Genomic DNA, 24315 nt, shown 5'->3' on the forward strand with positions numbered 1-24315 from the left:
TTCTGCCTTGGTGTTTTGAACCTTGCTGTGCTCTTTCTTCATGCAAGCCTGTTACTATGCTTCCACAGCTGAATTCACAGACTCCAACAGCTCTGTTCACATCTTGGTCTGGATTCAACGGGCCACGTTCTTTGGAAAATTGAGCGTTTGCTACCCATTAATGGCACAGATTCAATAAGCAGGCTCACAACTGAGTATTGCTTCTTCTCAAAACCTGCCAAGTGAAATGTTGAAAAACAAAAGAAAATAATGTCTCCAAAACAAGATTGTGAAGAAATATTCCTCAGGATTGTCAATGGAACATTGTTCAGAATTTAGTTTCTAAGGCTGCTGTTTACAGCCTTTACGTTAACCTGGTGCCATTCTCATTAAATTAGGGTTCAGGGACTAAACTACCATACAGAAAGCAAATTAACTGAATAATGCCTTATAGAACATGCTCAAAAATGTAAATAGAGAGTTATAAAGAGAGATTCCAGTCATTTTTCACACTCTCTTCATGAAGTCAACTTTGTTTTGTAACTGCTTTGGCATGAAATGTATTGAGCAGTTGAGATCAAAGCTGCAGATTTTCCAGCCACCCGGCGTGTCTCTGAATCACTAAAGCAATTTCCTTAATTAAACTGAGATTATAAAACCCAAAGTCTGGAAAAGGTCCCACAACTCATGCAGTAGTTTCCCTATCTATAAATGGGGGGCAGGGATACTGTCCTACTTCCCTCAAGGTTGTGACAATTATCTGGTCAATATTTGTACTGCCCCTTGCACCATGGGAAATGCTATCTCAGTGTTAAGTACGATCGTTAGCAGCACTAAAAATAGTAACTGCTTTTTAATAGTCAAAGTGCTCTACAAAAGACAAATAAACCTCATAACATCCCTATGAGGCAGACATTATTCATTTATTTGTACTACTATAGTGTTTAGGGGCCCTAGTCATAGACTAGGATTCCATTGCGTTAGGTGCTGTACAAACCCAGAAAAAGAACACAGTCTCTGCCCCAAGGGGCTTACAGTTAAGTATAAGACAATAGATGAAGGCAGACAAACAGGCAGGCTGGGGATTACAAGGAAACAATAAGACGATATTACTCATCACGTTAAAAAGGGTTAGGGATTATCCCAACTTTACAGAGCAGGGAGGTTAAGTATTTGCCTGTGGTGACAGAGGAAGTCACTGATGAGAACTCTGTGGTTCCTGACTCCCTGTACTATGCTCAGGCCATACCTACTGCCTTTCTTCACATGCGTCTCTGTGTGTTTATTGCCCTCCCCCTCTCCTCCTTGCCCATTTGTAATAATCCTCCTTGTGCCTGTGTGGCATTAGGCAGGGCCTACATAAATCCAAACTATCACTGCAAATACTAGAAAATGGACAGATTGCCTCAAATGCAGCCCTGGAAAGTGCAAGGGTTTCTTTGACAGCATGTAGCTCAGTCAGATTTTACCAAGGTGCAAATTCATAAAACCTTAGCACACCCTTACTTCCTCTTATTTGTCCCTTGTTTTTTAACCTTTAAAAATAACAGATAATTTAATGCTGGGGAAAGGTGCAGAACTGGCATCTCTTAGGAACAGGTACAGAGCAGCAAGCTCATACACTATCCCAACATGACTCAGACTTGACCTTGAAAAATCACTTCAAAGGGAGATGTGTCTCTGGCCTATTCAGTCCTTAGCTTCTCTACTGAGAAGAAACAATTTGTATCAGTGTGATGGTGGATTCTGTGATGTGGAGGCTTGGCCACTGAGAGCAGAAATAAGACCTCTGACTCATTCTCTGACTATAGGTCACATCATGACATACTTTCTTCTTGTGGAAGGGGAAAGGGAGGTCCTATGGGATCTCCCAACCTATGTTCCCTTGTTGCATGCTGTGCTCGCAGCACAGAGCCCTCTCTCTGCCTAAAAAAGGCTGGATTTGTCTCCTTCCAGAACTCTACTAAGCCTCTGCAAAAAGTGGCCAGAAGGGGTCACTCAAGTGCAATCTGAGACCACCTGAGCGCTGAGACAGCCATTTCAGGGCATCTCCCATCCCAGGGTCAATGCACTCTTCTCCACTGAGTAATTGGGGGGAATAACCATAGTGAGGTAATGTTCAATTTGATGATCCAAGATCACTTCCAGATTACTTTATTCCTAGCCTGATACTAAGGATCCAGCCTCAGGTGCATCCCCAGGGATCCACAAATGCCATCTTCAAACAAACAAAATATGCAACAAAGAGAAAAACAGAGTGGCAAACTCCCAGAAGAACAGACATGATCTGCCCAGCAAGCTGGCAGTGTATGAATTATGTGTAATAAAACCCTTTAGCATAAAGAATTTTTTGCTGTACTCTGTGTTGATTAGAATCACAGAATATCAGGGTTGGAAGGGACCTCAGGAGATCATCTAGTCTAACCCCCTGCTCAAAGCAGGACTAATCCCCAATTTTTGCCCCAAATCCCTCAATGGCCCCCTCAAGGATTGAACTCACAACCCTGGGTTTAGCAAGCCAATGCTCAAACCACTGAGCTATCCCTCCCCCCAAAAAAATGGAGTTGGGCACATTAGACTTACTCTGCATTGCAGAAGGCCCAGGGGAAAGAAACCAGTAAATGCATCTGGTCTTCTTGGTGAGCTGCTATTACAGACATAGCATTAGTGGTTCTCTTTTAGTGGGGGTTTTAAACACTGTATTTTGGGAGTGTCTTTGGAATGGAGAGATGGTGCAACTCTCTCTTTTATCACTTGCAGTAATCAATATGCACCTAGAGTGAGGATTCAAACCAGTAACCTCAACAGAACTGTCTTTGAGATTTCAAAAAATCTCTCCCTTCTCAGCATAAACCGACAAGCCAAAGTCTGATAGATCCCCAGCCTTTGCTCTGCTGCACGTATCAGTCTTCAGTATAGCCCAAAGTTTGTGGCTAGGCTTGGGAATTCAGGAGTCGGTCAAGTGATCTACCAGCTCTCCCTATCACCACTCTAACTTTGGGTCCAAGCCAGCAGGCTATGGATAACAGCTGCTTTCAACCGCTCAAAAGAAACCAGCCTGGACGTGTTCACTTTTATTACCCAGTGTGTTTTCTGATTGTAAAATAGCTTGTTGTTTTCACCCAAAGCAAAGAAGCTATGGCCAGCGGATGCAATCTGGTGCCGCAGTTGCAGGCAGCAACTTACTGCAAACCAGTTCAGATGGTAAGGTGTTTTCTCAGAGTGCTACTTTAAATGCCACCATGTTGTTCTAGGTGGAGCAAGGGTGACTCTTTGCGATTAAACAGCATCTCTACATACTCCACTGAAGTGCTAATTTGTCACTCTATCCCGACAGCACTTGGTAATTCACAACACATTTCCTTCACCTCCAGCGGCAGCAGGACATTGTAGGAGAATGAGGATCTATTTTCTTCTTTCTCCAGCAGTGGGACAGCCCCAGTATCACAAAAGGCTGTGCTAATTCTGGGCCCTGGGAAGGGGTGAGCAGTTATGTGGCCGCTTGGGGAAGATGTATTGTTGCATCACAAAGCATTGCCCCTGTGCTGTGAAAATGCCCAACCTGTCTGTTGTCTAAAGTTTGGTTTCACTGAAAGTTCCCTAGCAAGGGACTCTGAGCCCAATGCAGCAAGGTGCTGAGGTCTATTCTTCTGCTTTCACAGGGATATGACCCTGTTCTGCATATTGCAGGTATAGGCCCTGTATTTCTTTTCTTAACCTCTGTTGGCGTCACTGCCAGAGAAGTGGCAGCAAACTTTTCTTCCCAAGATGAGGGGGTTTGGGATGAGGGATTTAGGGAGTTTACCTCCCCCTTAATGCCAACATGCAATAGTATTTGGCTCCACCACAGTTCCCCGCATCTCTGAACCCCTGTAGAAACTTCTGAAACTGGCTTAGAGAAGATTTCCCCTGACACCACTCAAATAGGTGGCAGTCTGATTCTTATGTGCCTCCTTTAGCCATTTGGAAGCAATGGAAGGTATATTCACACTTTAAGCAAGCTGGGTATAGGCGTCCCTGCTGTGATGGAGACCTCTATAGCCCTAACTAGACAGTTCTAAAGCCCTCTCTGAAATATGACCAAAGACAATACAACATCCCGTTGCACAACTAAAACACTTGACAGTATTGCAAAGAACTGAAACCTGAAATTACTGGGCTATAATGAGCAAAATTGAGAGGATAATTACCTAGGTGGGGCCTTCCCATCTTTGCTAGACTATAATTTAGAAGAAAAGCTCAACATTTCTCCACATTGGTACAACCTTCCTTATTCTAGTAGTATTTGTTAGGGATGCAATACGTTGCCAAACTGTGTGTGTGAAGGGTTAGTGGAGTGCGGTGTCCACACAGTTGGCTAATTTAGCTGTGATTGTGGGAGAAAAGGATTTTGTCATTCCTGCTATGGCAGGTGAACTAGATACACAGATTTCCTAATACTGCCTAAGGTGAAAGAGGCTTGCAGGTGAAAATTAATATCTAGGAAGGCAGATTTCTCTGACATGGATACTAAGTTGACACTGCAGTTTTATTTCCAGGTCACATTTTGTCTGTTATAAAATGAGAAAATATGAGTTTGAGACTACTTCTATTTTTAATGCCGCCTACTTGTGCCTTGAGGGAGGAGGGAAAGGATGAAGATGATTAGATGAAGATGTTATGAGGAAATATGCCTGAGCCCAGTGATTATTTAAGAAGAATTCAATCCTATGAGAATTTTAATACCAGCTTAGCTATTGACTCTAGGAGGACCCAATAGTGCACCATACTGTATACTCAGAATATAACAATTTTTGATAGCTATTTGTGGACTGAGCTGTCTGTCTTTGAGCCTGATAGGAACTGATGTGTGAGTTATGCATTCCCAATGCATGCTCAGTGTTATTTAATGTCGATAGTTCCATGGCTCTGAGTTACTGGGGCTGTGTTCATTGTTATGCCCTCTTCCCTCCATCACTTTGTTTCTGTTTGCTGTTTTTCCCATCTTTGATTGAAATCTTTAGTAGGGTGGAGAGACGAGAAGGCAATTTTGCTGCTTCCACCAGGAGTTGCATCAAGAGTGAGGTGTGGCTACAGTTACACTAATGAGAGGCATAAATAAGATGCTTTTAAGAAGCCAGGGCACTAACCCTGTTTGCATTTACATTCCTGGGCAGTGAAGTAATTGGGCACAAAGTGACTCCTTTCACAAAGCTAAGTGATTGGGCAACAAAATGGCAATGAAATTTAATGTGGATAAATGTAAAGTAATGCACATTGGAAAAAATAACCCCAACTATACATCCAATATGATGGGGGCTAATTTAGCTACAACTAATCAGGAGAAAGATCTTGGAGTCATCGTGGATAGTTCTCTGAAGACATCCACGCAGTGTGCAGCGGCAGTCAAAAAAGCAAACAGGATGTTAGGAATCATTAAAAAAGGGATAGAGAATAAGACAGAGAATATCTTATTGTCCTTATATAAATCCATGGTAAGCCCACATCTTGAATACTGCCTACAGATGTGGGTCCCCTCATCTCAAAAAAGATATACTGGCATTAGAAAAGGTTCAGAAGAGGGCAACTAAATTGATTAGGGGTTTGGAATGGGTCCCATATGAGGAGAGATTAAAGAGGCTAGGACTTTTCAGCTTGGAAAAGAGGAGACTAAGGGGGGATATGATAGAGGGATATAAAATCGTGAGTGGTGTGGAGAAAGTGAATAAGGAAAAGTTATTTACTTGTTCCCATAATATAAGAACTAGGGGCCACCAAATGAAATTAATGGGTAGCAGGTTTAAAATAAATAAAAGGAAGTTCTTCTTCACTCAGCGCACAGTCAACCTATGGAACTCCTTGCCTGAGGAGGTTGTGAAGGCTAAGACTATAACAGGGTTTAAAAGAGAACTGGATAAATTCATGGAGGTTAAGTCCATTAATGGCTATTAGCCAGGATGGGTAAGGAATGGTGTCCCTAGCTTCTGTTTGTCAGAGAGTGGAGATGGATGGCAGGAGAGAGATCACTTGATCATTACCTGTTAGGTTCACTCCCTCTGGGGCACCTGGCATTGGCCGCTGTCGGTAGACAGGATACTGGGCTGGATGGACCTTTGGTCTGACCCAGTATGGCCATTCTTATGTTCTTATGTTCCCCTGTGCACCTCACACCTAGCGGAGATCAGCCTCCGCAGTGCTGCTACTGCCCAGCCTGTGGAGATGGGTGGCTCTGTGATTCCCGAGGCACCTGCCAGATGAGCTGAGCCAGTGCTGAAGGAGAAGTCATCCGCTGCTGGTACAGAATGGAACAGGAGCCAATTGCTTTCCCACAGAGGAAGGTGGAACTAGAGGAGGAACTGCGAGGATCCCAACTCCTCCCTGACCTGCTACAGAAGCAGCACAGCTACGTCCCTCTCTGGCTCCATGTAAAGACCGTCTAAGCCTTCAAGGTGAGCAAAGGGGTCCGAATCTGGGCCGTGTGTGTGACCCTAAAGCTCCTGACACTGTCAGACTGTCACCACGTCTCAATAAAAGCTTGCATGGCGATGGCAGGGGAAACAAGGAGTGGCTGGTGTTCCTGGGGATTGCATCTATTCACTGATGAGGGGCTCAATCTGCCTGTTCCTAAAGGGTGACACTGTCATTCCTAAAGGGTTTCCTGCACGTTAACAGGAAAACTGCAGCACTAAATGGCCAAAGTCAACGGACTTTGCTTGGTATGGGAAAGGAGGGCGCTGCTGTTATGAAGGTTGCAGAAGCTGAAAGACTATGGCTTACCATGGCTGCCTGCAAACCAAATTCTGTTGCCCGGCACTGCGTGTGTGATCTCTAACTCCAAAGCTGCAGGTACTCAAGATAAGATGCAAAATGCAACCTTGTACCAAAATCACATGTGCTATGTAATGTGAATAGTGTTGTTCACCGTGAAAGAGTATAGCCATTGTTCTGTATAATGTATCTTTTTAAATACTTCACTCCCTTTTTTTCCTACCGCAGCTGCAAATGTTTCAAGCCTCCCTCCTCCATCCCAAAGGCTATCTCAGATAAGGCAGCGAAAAAAACACACATGCGATGAAATGTTCTCTGAGCTCATGCAGTCATCCGGCACTGATAGAGCTCAGCAGAATGTGTGGAGGAAACACAGTAGCACAGTGCAGGAAAGCGGCCAATGAACATGAGGACAGGACGGATGATCAAGTGAGAGGTGGCAGCAGAAAGATCAGAAAAGGCAGGATGCAAAGCTGGGGCTAATGCAGAATCAAGCGGACATGCTCCGGTGTCTGGTGGAGGTTCAGGAACCACAGCAGGATCACAGACTGCCGCTGAAGCCCCTGTTTAACTGCCCTCCCTCCTCCCCAAGTTCCATAGCCTCCTCACCCAGACGCCCAAGAACGTGGCGGAGAGGCTCCGGGCACCCAACCACTCCACCCCAGTGGAATAGCCCAAGCAACAGAAGGCTGGCATTCAACAAGTTTTGAAGGGGCCTTTTCCTTCCCTCCTACTCTCCTCCCACACCCCACCTGGGCTACCTTGTGAGTTATCTCCCTATTTTTATAATCAATTAATAAAGAATACATGGTTTTTAAATGATAGTGACTTTCTTTCCTTTGCAAGCAAGCTGTGATCGAAGTGGGGAGGGCGGGTGGCTTACAGGGAATTAGAGTCAACCAAGGGGGCGGGTTTTCATCAAGGAGAAACACACAGAAGTGTCACACAGTACCCTGGCCAGTCATGAAACTGGGTTTCAAAGCTTCTCTGTTGGGCAGCACTTCCTGCTGTGCTCTTCTAATCGCCCTGGTGTCTGGCTGTGCATATTTAGTAGCCAGGCAATTTTCATCAATCTCCCACCCTGCCATAAACGTCTCCCCCTTACTCTCACAGAGATTGTGGAGCACTAAGCAAGGAGCAATAACAATGGGAATAATGGTTTTGCTGAGGTCTGAGCGAGTCAGTAAACTGCACCAGCGACCCTTTAAACATCCAAATGCACACTCTACCACCATTCTGCACTTGCTCAGCCTATAGTTGAACAGCTCCTTACTACTGTCCAGGGTGCCTGTGTACAGCTTCGTGAGCCAGGGCATTAAGGGGTAGGCTGGGTCCCCAAGGATAAGTATAGGCATTTCAACATCCCCAACAGTTATTTTCTGGTCTGGGAAGTAAATCCCTTCCTGTAGCTATTTAAACAGACCAGAGTTCCTGAAGATGCAAGCATCATGAACCTTTCCCGGCCATCCCACATTGATGTTGGTGAAATGTACCTTATGATCCACCAGTCCTTGCAGCACCATTGAAAAGTAACCCCTTGCGGTTTATTTACTGACTGCCTTGGTGATCTGGTGCCAAGATAGGGATATGCATTCTGCCTATCACCCCACCACAGTTAGGGAATCCCATTGCAGCAAAGCCATTTAGTATGACCTGCACATTTCCCAGAGTCACTATCTTTGATAGCAGCAGCTCAATGATTACGTTGGCTACTTGCATCACAGCAACCCCCACAGTAGATTTGCCCACTCCAAATTGATTCCCGACTGACCGGTAGCTGTCTGGTGTTGCAAGCTTCCACAGGGCTATTGGCACTCGCTTGTGAACTGTGAGGGCTGCTCTCATCTTGGTATTCTTGCGCTTCAGGGCAGGGGAAAGCAAGTCACAAAGTTCCATGAAAGTGCCCTTACGCATGCGAAAGTTTCGGAGCCACTGGGAATCGTCCCAAACCTGCAATACTATGCGGTCCCACAGTCTGTGCTTATTTCCTGGGCCCAGAATCAGCATTCCACGGCATGAGCCTGCCCCATTAACACCATGATCTCCATATTGCCAGGGACCGCGGTTTTAGAGAAATCTGTGTCCATGTCCTCATCACCGCGGTGCCGTCGCCTCCTCGCCTGGTTTCTCAGGTTCTGGTTCTGCATAAACTGCACAATAATGCATGAGGTGTTTACAATGGTCATAACTGCTGCGGTGAGCTGAACGGGCTCCATGCTTGCCGTGCTATGGCGTCTGCTCGGGCAATCCAGGCAAAAAGGCGCAAAATGATTGTCTGCCATTGCTTTCACGGAGGGAGGGTTGACTGATGAATTTAACCACTTATAACCACTTGCGATAAATTTTTGGCCCCATCAAGCATTGGGAGCTCAACCCAGAATTCCAATGGGCAGCTGGGACTGCAGGAACTGTGGGATAGCTACCTGCAGTGCACTGCTCGGAATGTCGACGCTTGCCATGGTACTGTGGACACACACCGCCGAATTAATGTGCTTAGTGCAGACGCATGCACTCAACTTTATACAATCTGTTCCCAAAGATCGACTTCTGTAAAATGAGAGTAATTTCATAGTGTAGACAAGGCCCTAGAGAGAGAGTTAAATGAGTCTGCTCTACAGCCTAGGCTAAGAGCCAGCTGGCTTTTAGTTCATGCACTAAGCTCCAGAGGTCCCCAGTTCGATCCTGCCTGCTGACAACCGGGGTCTGTTGACGTTACATCAGCACATCATTTTCTTTGACAATCCTACTAATGAACCATCATTTGTGGCCTCCCCCATCCTACTTTCCCTCCCCTCTATTTTTTGAGTGAAATAACCAAAACCAGTTCGTATAGATGAGCATGCATGTTTGCACCTGCTATAAACACAACCTGTGTACTTGATTCAGTGAACAGCAAACCATGCATGCCCTTGTGCATGCAGTTCCTAGCCTCCAGCCCTACATATCAACTGATGCCCCATCTTGTAGCATTGGCTGATGTACTTCCTAAGATGGGTGACTGACACAAATTGGAACTTCAACCTTTTGAAATATCTTCCCTCATTTTACAGTAAGGCTCAATGGATATCTTTGTGCTCCACCCTAATGGTATCTAGGGATGAGGGAGTGCTTCAGATAAAACAAGCTGAACCTTCACCCCCAATTAAAACTGAATAGGGCCCAAGCCTGCAGTTCTCCTGTGGGTTCAAGCAATATTTTCATTCTGTTTTAAAATGCATATGTACCTCTTCCCTTTCTGCAGTTGCAGTTACTGCAAACAGAAATACTATAAGAAAGGTGATTCCCAAAGTACCTGGGCCACAGCCAAAACCAGGAGCTTGCATTAGAATGAGCCAAGATCCAGAGCCAAGAGGTTCTGATACATTAGCTTTGAATAGGCATCCAAAATGAACCTCTGGACCACCTAAAACACCCACCATGCTGGGTTGGCAAAACAGATGGGAAATAGGCATTTTGAGTGTCACACAAAGGTGATCTTGTAAAGGGTGATGATTGTCATGGGGGTCACTGGATGAAACCAGGTACAGTAATAGCCTGGAAGCTCTGTCCTTTAGGAACATTTTGGTATGGCCTAGCTGATATTTAAGAGGCAATTAATGCATGCTGTTAAATGGGGTTTCTCCTCTCCCACTTTTGCCTCCCCAAAATCCCACAATGGTGTAAATACAATAAGCCCCAATAGTTTGGGCATGACAGATGCTATTTAATATCACTAAGTGTTCCCAAAAAGAGTGCACAAACAATATTATAGGAGAAGAGAATGGGGGAGAGAGAAGGGACCTGTGCATCTGTAACGCTGACAGACCCCAGTCATCATCAGACATGATCGAACTGGGGACCTCTGCAGCTTAATGCATGAGCCTCGACCGCATGAACGAAAAGCCAACTGGCTGCTAGCTAAGGCTGTAGAGCAGACTCATTTTATCTCTCTCTTTAAGTGGCCTCGGTGCCACTAGATGGGACAGAACACCACACTCAAGAGGTGTGTGGGTTACACATCAACTACCCTAGATCAGATACTGAAGATTACAGCTGCATGGCACTAAAATGTAAGAAAAGTAACCAGATCTACCCTGGGACAAAAGTACACAGGTTAACACACAGGAACATTATCTATAGAACCTGATACCATACGATGCTGCTGAAGGAAAAACAGATGCAGGCTAATTGCCTAATCTTTAAAGATTTACTTTGTGATTTTTACCAGATATAAAAACACATACAGCAGGAAGGAAAAACAACCAGAATTCAAAACATTCAGTCTGGAGAATTTTTTGTTTGTTTGTTTGCTTTGCAATTCCAGCAAATATTATTTCCGTATTCCTCTCTTTAGCTGACACAATTTGGTTAATATGCCAAATTCCTCTATAGTTAACCTCTCTAGGGAGAAGATGAAAATGCTGCAGAAATAGTTTCTTTGCTTTGTTGTTTCTCATTTGGGTTTTGTAGAGTTACTCCATAAAGATCTGTCTCTCTAGTGCTTTTATAATAGCTGCCACCCTTTACTGGGATTGACCTACCAGTCTTGGATAAAGCTGGGCAAAATGTTTTGGTTGAAACTTTTTTTGGTGAAACATTCAGATTATGGGTCGACCAACACATCATTTTGTGAATTTGTGTCAATTTTGCCAAATTCTTTCAGTTGAAAAAAAAAACCTAACTTAAAAAAAAGTTCTGAAATAACTGAAATGTTTCATTTTTTCCTTTTAGAAATGAAATATTGTGATTTTTCAATTTGAAATGAATTGGTTTGAAATTTCCTTCAGTTTTATTTAAAAAGTCAAAACAAAACATAATATTTCATGGAACTGAAAACATTTTTTAACTTTTTGATTTGCTGAGTATTTAAAATAAATTCTTTGGGGTTGATCTAAAATGAACTTTTTTTCTAATTTTTCAGACCTGCCACCAAACCAAAAAATCTCTTATTCTCACAGCTCTAGTCTTGGAGTCCCCATACACTTCATGCTCAGTTAAAACCCAGATGAAAATCACCAGCAGGACCAGTCTCCAGGAGGAACCAGCAATAGTGCTGCTGCTGCTGCCATTAAATGGGGGGCGGGGGCGGGGAGGGAATGCAACATTACAGCTTTTAAATGCACTGAAGTCAGGAAATTCAAAGATAGTTTTCCCCTACAGATCTGATGTAACAGTTTGTATTACTGTATGCAGTGTTGATTATTAATTCTTACTGCAGTGTGGCCAAATGATAGTTGTGGCAGGTGTTTTCCTGTTTTTTAGGGCTCAGCCATAACTATTCAAGCCAGAATTTAAGGGCTCAGCCATAACATTGCATTAATAAGTGCACAAAACAGGTGTGTCCAACTCATTGTAGCAGGTCTTTCTGGCATAATTTCTAATCTGTATAGCCACATCATTTCCCATAGCTGTATTCCTTATACCTAATAGGTAGCATTTCCCCAAATCTATTTTAATCCCCTCATTTTCCAGTTCATTATCCCTTTTATTGGCTTTTTCAGCATTGGGGTCTAGTGCAGTGCTTAATCTGTTCCAGGACTTCCCAAGGCTGAGCCCTGGCACCTCTAGGCTTGGTAGTTCATAGCCCCGGCACCTCTGGGCCTGCCATGTCAGTTATGACAGTAATAAAATTGCTTGAGCCCCAGCACCTAATTGCTTGAGCCCCAGCACCTCTTTCAATACCAATTAAGCATTGGTCTAATGTAATGGCAGCCACTAACTTAGTGCTCAATTTTCCTCTACCGCAAGTGGACTTAGGCTCTCACCTATTCATGTAAAAGGTGTGCCTAGAGGGCTCTTCAATGAACTGTCCTTTATTACCTAATCATAGAAGTGTAGGTCTGAAAGGAACCTCAATAAGTCATCGAGTCCAGTCTCCTTCACTCAAAGCAGGACTGAGTAATAACTAGTTCATTCCTGACAGTGTTTTCTAAACTGGTCTTAAAAACCTCCAGTGACAGGGATTCCACAATGCCCCCAGGCAATTTATTCCAGTGTTTAACTACCCTGATAGGAAGTTTTACCTAATGTCCAACCTAAACCGCCCTTGCTGCATTTTACCCCCTTGCTTCTTGTCCTATCTTCAGAGGTTAATGAGAACAATTTTCACCCTCCTCCTTGTAACAACCTTTTATGTACTTGAAAACTGTTATCATGTTGCTCCTCAGTCTTGTCTTCTCTTCTCCAGACTAAACAAACCCAGATTTTTCAATCTTTCCTCATAGATCATATTTTCTAGACCTTTAATCATTTTTGTTGCTCTTATCTTGACTTTCTCCAAATTGTTTATATCTTTCCTGAAATGTGGCGCCCAGAACTGGGCACAATACTCCAGCTGAGACTTTATCAGCATTGTACAGTAAACAATCAAGGCAGTACATTAAACATCTACCACTCAAAGAAATAATCGGCACATTTCATCTTTATTTATTTTTGGTCAAGAGTGAAAAATCTGGTCAGACACCTTTTTCTCTGCCACTGCGACACAATTATCAATTACCATTATGCATGTTTAGAGCCTTAGGAAAGTATAATATTAAATGTATCATTTTAATCTGTACAGTTAAGCAAAAGTGGATCTTTCAGCCCATGTATAATATCACAAGACAAGACATGGGCGGTGAGTCAGTAGACCTAGTTGTTGGCACCTTCCTTATTCTTGCACATTGAACACGACTGATCTTTGGCAGTTCAAGGCTGCATCTGAAAAACAAATATTAGGCAACATTCAGTTTCAGGGATTGCATTCCTGCTTTTCAATGCAAACCCAGCCGAAAAGGTAAGTGGGGCTGAATTCAGCCCAAACATTCTAAACCATAGAATACTCGAAGGCTAGTGGTTTTGAATGTGTAAAATGTCAAAGATTCTCTGTGATTTCGCTTGGAAGCATTTGGTTTTTATTGGTTAATGTCAATTTCACACAAACTGATGAAAAAATATTTCCATTTATAATAAGAGAAATTTATAGACAGGCAAAATAAGAAAAATGCTGCCTGAGAACGTATCAGTTTGATTTAAAAATATTTAGTTTTTATATTTGTGTGTAGCACTTATAAAGTTTTAACTTTTTAATCTCAGTGTCTACTATTATTAAATAATTATTGTCGGACCCCCTCTTCCATAATTTTGTGCAACCGTGAACATTTAAAGTGTTAAAAATAAAAAGAATGCTTAAAAACTAACATTGATATTACCTATTAAAATAATAATTGAATTATGCCACGCCTATCTCTGGTTAATGGTTAGGAGGGACAAGGAGAAAAAATAGAATGTTTTCAAGATAGTTCAATGACACTGAGGCAAATAGCTTTGTAAGTTTTCAAAAGGCATTTGACATTTCTGAATATTTGTGCTATCCTAGTGCAAAATGAGACAATTTTCTCTTTAAGGAATTACTGAAGTATCTTTAAATGACAGATATGGGAAAATTTTAGATTCTTTTGTCTGTTAGCTACAAAGATTAATCTTATAAATTAAAAGGATTGGGATGATTTAATTGGTTCTCAAATTTGAATTAATCAGTTGGTCTTTTTCTTCAGAAAGATTAGTGCCAATGCATCACTCTTTGTATGAGAATTTCTCAGCCCTCATGGGAGTCCAGGACATGCTAGGAAGTAATCATACTTGAAAGTTAAAGCTGAAAGTATTATTATTACCTCTGCAGTGGGCCAAATCTTGAGCACTCTCAACTCCTTTTGATATCAGTGAGGGATGCAAGTGCTTTGCAGATACTCACTTGTTTTCAGGATTTGGCCCAGACTTATGAAATGTTGTGATCAGCTCCATGAGCCAATTCTTCTTGCATACCATGGCTAGTTTACTGGAAGCTGAGATGTTTTTTGTCAGCCCATGTCTCACCCAAGCAGTAGTGTGTTACTCTGCAGTGTTGGTTTTCAGTTTTTTGCCTACTCCTTCTTCTGCAAACCTAGTAATTGTTTCCTTTGTAATCCTCTGTTCTCTTGTCTTCCTCTTTTATTCTGGTCCACTGGTCATTCTTCTGCAACGTCTGTTGGCAGTTAAGAAACCATCTGCATGAGGCAGAACTTTGTCAGACATTCTGTTACACTCTACTCCGGTCCTACACCTAAAACTTACGTCAAACTAGCTGTGTTGTTCACACCCCTAAGAGATGTAGTTAAACCAACCGCTAGGTTGATGGAAGAATTCTTCTGTTAACCCAGCTACTGCTTCTTAATGAGGTGGATTTACTACAGCAATGGAAAGCCCCCTTCCATCCGTGTAGCAAGTGTCTACACTACAGCAGTTGCATAGCTGCAGTAGTGCTTTGTAATATAGATATACCCTAGGAGACAATGGGCATGTGATCTCAGAGTCCCAACCATTCCCCAGAAATTCTCTCATTTGACATGATTTGGGGTTAGTTACCATTGCCATCTGTATTGCTCTACTTTAGCACCCCATTAATTGTTGCTTATTTGAGGTGAACGAGGTTTCTTCCTGTCCATATTGCATTTGGAAGGAGAATAGTTAGAATGACGTGATGTAGCTCACAAGACCTTGTGATGACACAGTGTCCAGTTTTTCTACACACAGCATGAAGCGTACCATGAAGCAAACCAGCAATGGTCTAATCTAATACAGCACATCCTCTGATTCTCTGGTGTGTATCCTAGAACTAATGCCAAAGGGTTTGTGTGTGCTGGGACTAAAGATTCAGCGTGGGCCCAAACATTGAATTTGCTGGCAAGAGGTGTTGGTTTGTATCTCACCCTTAGGCTAGGTCTACACGAGAAACTTTTGCCAGTTTAGGGGTGTGATTTTTTTAAACAACATTTCTATATTAACAGTTATAGTAACATACAAGTTCTTTTGCTGGCTCAGATTATTTCATGCGGGGAACAGGTGCAGAAGCACTCTTTTGCCGGTGTTTGCCGGTAAGGCCATACCAGTATGGCGACGCCAGCAATACGTTTCTGCTGTAGCCGTGGCCTTAGTGATATGTACAGGAGAGGGCTCCCCAGGGTAAGGACAGACAGACAGGCCTATCTCCCCCTCCCCACCACGGCTTCTGTTCTGAGTGACAAAGTGGCACATGAGGCCTGTCGCTTAGGTCAATCCAGGGGGCCTGAAAGCCAGGCCTGGGGCGGGGGTTGTGACAGGGGTTTCTCACCATGGGCCCTCTTGGTGCCCCTGCCCGTGGCACCGTGTGATCCCTTCCCTTCTCCTAAGGTGCCACTTCCCTGCCTGTCATGGGGGGGGGGAAGGAAGGGGTGTGGGCTTTGGCTGTTCCCAGGAGAAATTGCTCCCCCCTGACCCCATCGGGCCAGGAAGGGATCCTCCTCCCCGCTCTGCCCTGCCCCTTTTACTCCCCCCCCCGCCCCCTCCTCTCCTCTTCCGCCCTGCCCCCCCCCGCCTCTTCTTTCTTCCTCTTCCCTCCCGCGCTCGCTCAGGGCGGGCACGAGGAGGGGGCGGGGCTTGCGGCCGGGCCCGCCCCCTCAGCTCCGGACCGGCCGTTGAGCTCGGCGTGGGCGGGATCCGAGCTTCTCTCCGGGCGCTGGGAGCGGGGCGGACGGGTGAGTGACCGACCTCTGCTGGGAGCGGGCTGCGCGGGCGGCCTAGCGAGGGGGCCGCCCCCCGGGGGGAGAGCCAGGCTCCCGGTGAGGGGCGGGTCGTGCTGCGGGGAGACCCGGTGCCGGGCTGGGCGTCAGGACAGGGATCCCGGTGGGGCGCGTGAGCCCGCGGGAGGGGGAGTCTTGGGGAGTGGGAAAGGGAGACACCGCCCCCCCGGGGGGGGGGGGGAGGTGGGGCCAGGGATCCCCCGGGGAATGGGGAAACACCCTGAGAAGGGGGCCTGCCGGTGAGGAGGGTGCGGCGGCGCACCCCAAGGAGAGCGGGCTGGGGGTCCTGGTGGGCATGTGGGCGCTGCACTCCGGGGAGAGCCGGGCTCACTCTCAGTTATTGTCAGACTTCTCCGTTACCTTTGTCAGCGCTTCCATAACTAAGCCTCCAAATCTGCGCTGCCCGAAAGTCCTCCCTGCCTTGCTCTCCTTCAGCCCCCAGGGCCGTATACACAGGGCCTCCCTCCGCTGCCAGAGCGGCTTGCTGTCCCAGCTCGCCTCAGCCCCCTGCTTTGCCTGACCCACTTACAAACTTCTGCCTGTGTCGCATTCAACAACTGATGATAATCCTGAATGGTGGTTTCCCCCTCTCAGCACCATTTTGATTGGTCAGCTCCAGGCTGGGGTGAAATTAGGAGGGGCAGTAGTATTTAAAGATGATCTCTTATTACAAATTTAAACTCCCCTGAATAAAGCAAAGGGACCAGTTTTTCTTAGAGATGTGAAATCTGGAGTTTAAGGTTGTTGAAATTTATGATATGGGTGCAGACTCATCACTAGTTTTGAATAGAACTTGACTCATCTGGTTAGTGCATCTTTATTAAAGACTTTATCGCAAAACACCTTCCAGAGCTAAATACGAAATAACAGCAGAAACATCTCAGTTTGAGAGAGACAGGCAAGAGAGAATAAATTTATAGGTGAGACTTGAAAATAGATTGAGGGTCTGGAGCTATAGTGGGACTGATAAGTACTGGATTTGGAGAGAAGGGAAGATGCAGAAGGCACCAGTCCCTTCCTATTTTAGACCCTGGTCAGTTAAATTCTGATATTTAAGTGGGAAAAGATAAAAGTGGTGATTTAAAAAGAAATAATTTCACTGTTAGTAGGAACTGCAATGTCATACCTGATTAAAAAAAGAGTAGGCCTGAGGCTCTTGATAAAATTGCTGCAAAATTGTCCAACCCTGTAAATAAACATGGGCTTTCTGTTTTTTCTGCTGTACATGCATTATAAAAAACATTCATTTTTAAAAGGGAGTATTAAACTGAATTCTGCAGATATATTCTGTAGGAGGCAATGTGGCCTGAGTCTAATGAGACCTGAGTTTTATTCCCAGCTCTGCCACGGTTTGCTGGACCTGGGTCACTTCCCTTTCAGCCAGAGTTCCCCCCATCTGTAAAGTGAGAATAATGATACTGACTTCCTTGTTTAAATGCTTTGAGATCTACTGATGAAGAGTGCTTTATAAGAGCTAGGTGGTATTATAACCTCATTGTAATTTACTGTCATCTTGAAAAACTTAAATAATCTAGTGATAAATTTGTGTTGGCTTCTAAAATGTCCCGCAGCCCTAGTGTATTAGGATGAGACACTGTCTCAAAGAGAGTATGGCTGTGACCGTGGAGAGAAGACTTCCAAGCTTAAGAAAAAAAAGTGTTTGGATTTTTTGTTCGATCTGTTTCACTTCTCACCATGTTTATTCTCCCTCCCTCCTACCCCCCGCCCTCACTTATCCTTTAGCCAAGGTAAATGTTGGCTTTCTGTGTGCTCATCTGTTCAGTTCAATGTTTGGCAGGATTCATTTACAGATGTCTTCTGTTCATGTGAAAACCAAGCAGTTTCTCTTTTTCCGGTGGAGCTGGGAAGTTCCCAGCATTTAGTCAGAGAGGGCCATGTGATGTGAGCTGGCCTTAAACGCTCTAGGAAATTTCTTTGGGGAGAACCTCCCCTGCTGGTGTTTTATGCAGAATCTGCACATGTCTGTAGCACTGTGTATCTGTTTAACTTGCCTGACTAACGGTGGGCCAGAGAGAGAGGCCCTATTTAAGGGATGAATTGCCGCTTTTCCTTCCCTGGTCCATACAAAAACTTTTGTTTTAGTTAGAAATGTTTCTTTTAGATCATAGCAAGCTTGGTGATGAAAAGATCTAGATTGACAGTCCTGTAGACTAAATTCCAACATCTGCGGAATAAATCCAGCTCAGGTCTAACAGGGCAGTCATCTCTGTCCATGCTATATGTACTGCCATGTTCTCATAGATGAGCCATCCGGTTACTGTATAAGATACAGAGGAAGACACTGTTCACCCAGATCACCCTTTAATATTACATTTGAAATAGACAAAAGACCGGACACATACACCCCACTCGCTCTCATGCTCGGTGCTAATTTAGAGCTTTTTTTGCTGTCATGGATAAGTGTCTGTGAGCATCATGGACATAGTGAAACATTGCCTGAATTTAGCTCCCAAATTTATTGCTGAAATGTCATATTGTTACTGGGACAACACAGAGATGCCTATTTATGCCTACTATTCCCTAGTTCAGAATTCAATGGAACTACACATTTGCCTAAAGTTAGACATATGTTTAAGTATGTTGCTGAATCTGAGCCTGTTATCTCTTCTGAGTGGTCTAACTAGCACAGAATTAGGGTTACTGTTCAAAAAAGTAACTGGTATACTTCATAGGAGAATGTCATGTTTGTTTGACTTTTTGCAAGAATTTGAGCTCAATCTTATTCACATGTGATCTTTATATTGGTTCTGGAATGTTACTGCCGTAGCTGTCTCATTATTTCAGTGACATTGGATTCCCCCAGTCCCTTTACAGTTGTGGATGGACTCAGGCCCGCTGACGTGGGGGGGCAAAGGGGACAATTGCCCAGGGGCCCAGGCGATTTAAAAGGGCCCGGAGCTCTGGACCCTTTTAAATCACCTGAGTGGGCCGCAGGGCTCTTAGGCACGTGCAGAGTGGTACCGGAGGCGGTGAAGGCAACTGGGCAGGCATGTGGAAGCCCTGGCCATGCTGGAAGAGCTCTCCCAGCAGCGCAGCCGACAGCTCGCTGGGCACCAGTAGTGCAGGCACAGCACCACCAAATGTCAGACGGACCACGTGGGCGTAGGCATGGCTTGTGCATGTGTGCCTGCTCTAGCCGCCGCACGTGGTCCAGCTCCGCCCCCATGTGGTGACTCCACACCGGGCCTGGGGGCCCAATGACTGTTCTGCCCTGGGGCCTGGAATTGCTGACGGCGGGCCTGGATGGACTGTTTGGTACAGAGTAGTTCTTGCCTCCAATAACCACAGGTGAAAGGGCATGTTTTCCAAAGCATTGCTTTTACACTTAGACCTTTAGGCTGGATTTTCCAGGAGCCTAATATTGTTAGGCCGTAACTCCTAATTAATTTCAATAGGACTTGGGTGCCTTTGAAAATCCAAACTTCTCTTTAGAAAGTTTGCTTGTGCACTCAGGGCTCTTATTCTGGAATAAGTGTGTCTACAAACTGAGTTATACAGGAATAACTATTGAACTTTAAATTCACACCATGCATTAATCAGAAAGAACTTTCAATTATAAATTAGCTTTTAGTGTTTAAAAGTGGCTGCGTAAAACTGCACAACTGTTGGTGCACAAAACTGGGTATTTGCACATTTACGTGGGTGTTTGCGCACATGTAGTTTAGGTAGCCAATCTTGACATCTGGAGTCTGTATTTTGGAAAGCAAGCAGGATTTTCTTTCTGCTTGTAAGTACAAACTCGACTTGAGTTTAAAGTTGTAATGAATTGTTTGAGCACATAAATGAGTTAAAATTCCCATTACTGTTCTCTCACTGTCAAAGTGACCATGTTCTGGGACGGTCACATGGAAATCCACGCCAGCAGAGACCTCTTGCTGCAGTTCCTGGTTCCAGGAAGCTAGATTACTAGGCAGATTGCAGCTAATGGTTCAGTAATACAGAAAATGAAAAGGAGGACTTGTGGCACCTTAGAGACTAACAAATTTATTAGAGCATAAGCTTTCGTGAGTTACAGCTCACTTCATCGGATGCATTTGAATCCCCTGTCTTTTTAAACTGATTTATATGTAATCTGGATATTGTACAAATTTTAAGCTGGCATAACTTGAATACGTACGTCCCCTTATCTGATTTTAAGGCAGGTTCTTGTAGTAAATGTCTCATGACAGAGGGATATCTGTGACCGTTTCTCTTACTTCACAGCATTTGTAATGGAGATGAAGCAATTAAGCACTCCTCAAAGACTGTATTCAGGCTGAAAGGAACTGGTAAGACTGAATTCTGGGCATGGAAATTGGTCATATAAAAATAAAAAAAGTAAACAGACTTTGGAAACTCCTTTTCTGAAATTAAATGCTGTGCTCGCTGTACTTAACTGAAATTTTTTCATCCGCTATGCCTGAATGGAAAGAATCCAAGTTTTATGCTAATTGGCTTGGGCTGTCTGCTTACAGAAATAATACAGAGCAGCATTTTTGGTCAGAAATGAGTGTAACTGGATGAAAATTCTGCCACTACCCAGTGTCCTTTCACCCTTACAGGCAATGCCTATCTTTTTGATGAAAGACCCTTTTCACACCACATAAGGAAGGCTGTTATACAGATGCATATAAAGACTTTGTGTAAGTGAGTCCACTAGTACGACCACAACTTACTAGCAAAATCATTTTCCCTAAGACCATGATTCTGCTGTCTAGACATTCACTTAGGACGTCTGAATCCAAGAATACCAGACAGGAATAAATAATATAGCAGGCTATCATTTTAGAGTTTTCTGACAGAAATTAAGAGTAAATCCAAGGTTGCTGCGAGCCCTCTGTGTTTGTTGGAGAAGATGGGGTCAGAAAGATTTAGATTATTGTAATGTAGGAAAATAGTGATCCTGTTTAAGAAGTTTGTAACAGTTACAAGTAGTTTAGAGATTAAATTGAAAAACAAAATGTCAACATTTTACTGTACTCATTCATATAAGGGTTTTGGTAGAATGATTCTTGGTTCATAATTGTGGACAGATAAATTGGAAAAAAAAGCTTCAATCATAAATACAGTGTGCGCTTATAGTGTATACTGTAGATATGTGCACCGTTTATCCTTGCTGACTTGAAGTATTTGTTTTATATGCACACGCTATAAATAACAGCCAACTAGAATTTTACAGTACCCATGTAGGAAGGCACATTATCAAGTGAGTGCTGGAAGAGGCAAGGGTCATGAATTCTAAGATCTCTTTTGGAACTGACTTGCGGTATGACCTTGGGTAACTTACTCTGTAAGTTTCCCCATTGAAAAATAGGGATCAGAATACATTCTTCACAGAGCTGTTGTGAGGCTTAATTAATCAATGTTTATAAAGTGTTATAGTTCTATATGGTAATGACATAAACTTAGTGTTATCCTGCCAGATATGAGACTAGCATAAGAGAAGTTCAGAATCATTAGGGATTTATTAGATCTGTACAGTAGTGATACTATAGTTTAGATGGAGATTTAATGGATTCTGGTTTGTGGATTTACAACTTCTAGAGTAATTAAGAGGGGACGCCCGCATGTTAAGTGTAAGATGGATGTATATTTGGGTCTAAAATGAAGCACACCCCAGCCAATTAATGTGCGCAGGGCTGCTGGAACAGTTTGTATAGTGGGAATGCTGAGAGCCATTGAACCAAAGTGTAAACCCTTTATTTGATGGAAATCACTTCAAGCCAGAGTGCAGCAGCACCCCCAGCACCTCTTAGTTCCAACGCCTATGAATGTGGAACCTAAATTTGGATTCGCCGTGTTAGAGCATATAGTGCTGTCACTGGACACTGTGCTGGGCATGTGTTTGTTTTTATAATAGTTAATTGAAAAGAAAGCCTTTGTAACAAACATAAAAAAGTTGCACTGTAGTCTTCTTCAGAAATGGACTTGTATTGTGTTTCATTTAGTCATAAATGAGCTATTTTCCTCTTTGTCTCATTACTTGGAACATTTTAAAATTAGACTGGGCAAAATGTTAATAAATAGAGAACAATCCTGAAAGGGTAGGGATGTGACCTAGACAGGGCACTGTGCCTCAGTGGGTCACAGGACCTAATAGGTATTTTCTATTTCTGGATGCAATGATTGTTCATAAAAGATCAGGCTTTTTTGTAAACTGCACTTTCATGAACCAACTCATTTCTGATTGACCAAAATTCATCTACTAATCGAACTGGTTGACACAGATGTCATTGACTATAATAATAATAGTATTTGTGATGAATTGTCTGCGTCTTCCTAGGCATTTTTCTTAAAATTATCCATCATTGCACTAACCCTGGTATGCTCTACCGGTGGTAGAATTGTGGCCGGCTAGTATAGACTAGCTGTTGGTGTTTTTACCATTATTTCTAACCTCCGCACTGCTGCATCAGTGCTAAGTGGAAGATTTGAAGAAAAATGTAATTGGAGACAGTTTCCCCCAATTCTGTTGCCAAAGAAAGGGTCATGTGTGCTTTCGGATGTACAAAAACCTATATTCTGTTTGATTAGCTGTTAGCAAACCAGCTTTGCAACTCCCGTAATTTGCAAGAGGCCAAGAGTTATTTAATTTGTCATCTCATGTGACTAATGCTTAAATCTACAATAATAATGAGTCACATGGTTACCATATTACATTAACTTCTAATTATCACGTTTATCTTCAGTAGTATTGTTCGGAGGATTTAAACTTTGTATATAGCTGCGAACATTATAGTAAAGGCTACAGCTCAGCTTCCACAGTAATCCTCTTTTCACTCATAGCTTTCTCATATACCTTTTTGGGTTGAAACTTCCCATTCTTGGCCTCAGTCCAAAGGTGAGAGTTTCTTGAAAGCTTGAATTAAAATCCGTTCAGCCATTTGAGTATGCGTATAAATGAGAGAAAACATACTTCCAATATTGTCTTTCTGTGCCTGTCCAAACAGCGAATGATGTATGCCTCCTGCTGATAGGTGGAGTCAGGAAAATAAGTTACTTACAACGTTGCCTTTGCTGCTACATAAAAAGTTGTTGATTGACATGCTCCTGTGTGGGAGAAGCTCCTGCTAGTGGCTCTGATGCTCACAACATAAGAATGGCCGTACTGGGTCACACCAGTGGTCCATCTAGCCCAGTATCCTGTCTTCTGATAGTGGCTGGTGCCAGATGCTTCAAAGGGAATGAATGGAACATGGCAATTTATCGAGTGGTCCATTGCCTATCTTCCAGTCCCAACTTCTGGCAGTCAGAGGTTTAGACACACCCAGAGCATGGGGTCATGTTCCTGGCCATCTTGGTTAATAGATATTTATGGACCTATCCTCCAGGAATTTATCTAATTCTATTTTGAACGCAGTAAAATTTTGGCCTTCAGAACATCCCCTAGCAATGAGGTCCACAGGTTGACTGTGCATCATGTGAAGTATTTCCTTATGTTTGTTTTAAACCCGCTGTCTAGTAATTTCGTTGGGTGACCCTTGGTTCTTGTGTTATGTGAAGGGGTAAATAACACTTCCCTATTCACTTTCTCCATACCAGTCATGATTTTATAGATCTCTATCATATCCCTTGTTTATTTGTCTCTTTTCTAAGCTGAACAGTCCCAGGTCTTCTTAATCTCTCCTCATAGAGAAGCTTTTCCATACCCCTAAACATTTTTGTTGCCCTGGCCTGTACTTTTTTCAATTCTAATATCTTTTTTGAAATGGGTGACCAGAACTACATGCCATTCACGGTAGGTATAGCATGGATTTATATAGTGGTATAACAGGGTTGGCACCCACCTCTCGCAAGTGTTTCCTTCTGGTTGGGCATGTCTGTGTTCTTTAGTTCTGGTGACCGCCTTTGATGGTTCTCAGATAGGTTTGTCAGTGACAGTGCTCTGGCTCAGTCACGCTGTCTGCCTGTTAACCAACACAAACCCCTTCCAGGGTATACAGTCCACCGGGGCCTATCTCAGTGCCCCTCTTGTGATGTCTCTCTCTAACCCTCCCTGGGCTTTGGTCTTTAAGTAGTCCAGCCTTGGTAT

The 24315-nt window shown here is 43.6% G+C and overlaps 1 protein-coding gene and 1 long non-coding RNA gene across 4 annotated transcripts in view; one reads left to right on the forward strand and one right to left on the reverse strand.

Moving 5' to 3' along the window:
• Positions 1-13108: 13108 nt before the first annotated feature.
• Positions 13109-16816, reverse strand: LOC119859682. 2 transcript variants are annotated; one of them, XR_005294305.2, is made up of 3 exons: positions 16644-16816; positions 14441-14732; positions 13109-13407 (listed from the first exon to the last, which is right to left on the reverse strand). It is a non-coding gene; the product is annotated as an uncharacterized LOC119859682 (long non-coding RNA). The 2 variants fall into 2 exon arrangements; XR_005294306.2 differs by having other exon boundaries at positions 14361-14732.
• SLC26A2 (solute carrier family 26 member 2) overlaps positions 16112-24315 on the forward strand; it is a 29586-nt gene continuing 21382 nt past the window's right edge. Inside the window, exon 1 of one of the 2 annotated variants that reach the window (XM_038412064.2) lies at positions 16112-16238. The gene's annotated coding sequence lies outside the window, so the exon portion shown is untranslated. Of the gene's footprint in view, positions 16239-20445; positions 20573-24315 lie in introns of those variants that run through there. The other variant, XM_038412065.2, reaches the window with a different exon arrangement.

This window comes from Dermochelys coriacea, chromosome 8 (assembly GCF_009764565.3).
Source record: "Dermochelys coriacea isolate rDerCor1 chromosome 8, rDerCor1.pri.v4, whole genome shotgun sequence".
NCBI classification, from domain to species: domain Eukaryota; kingdom Metazoa; phylum Chordata; order Testudines; family Dermochelyidae; genus Dermochelys; species Dermochelys coriacea.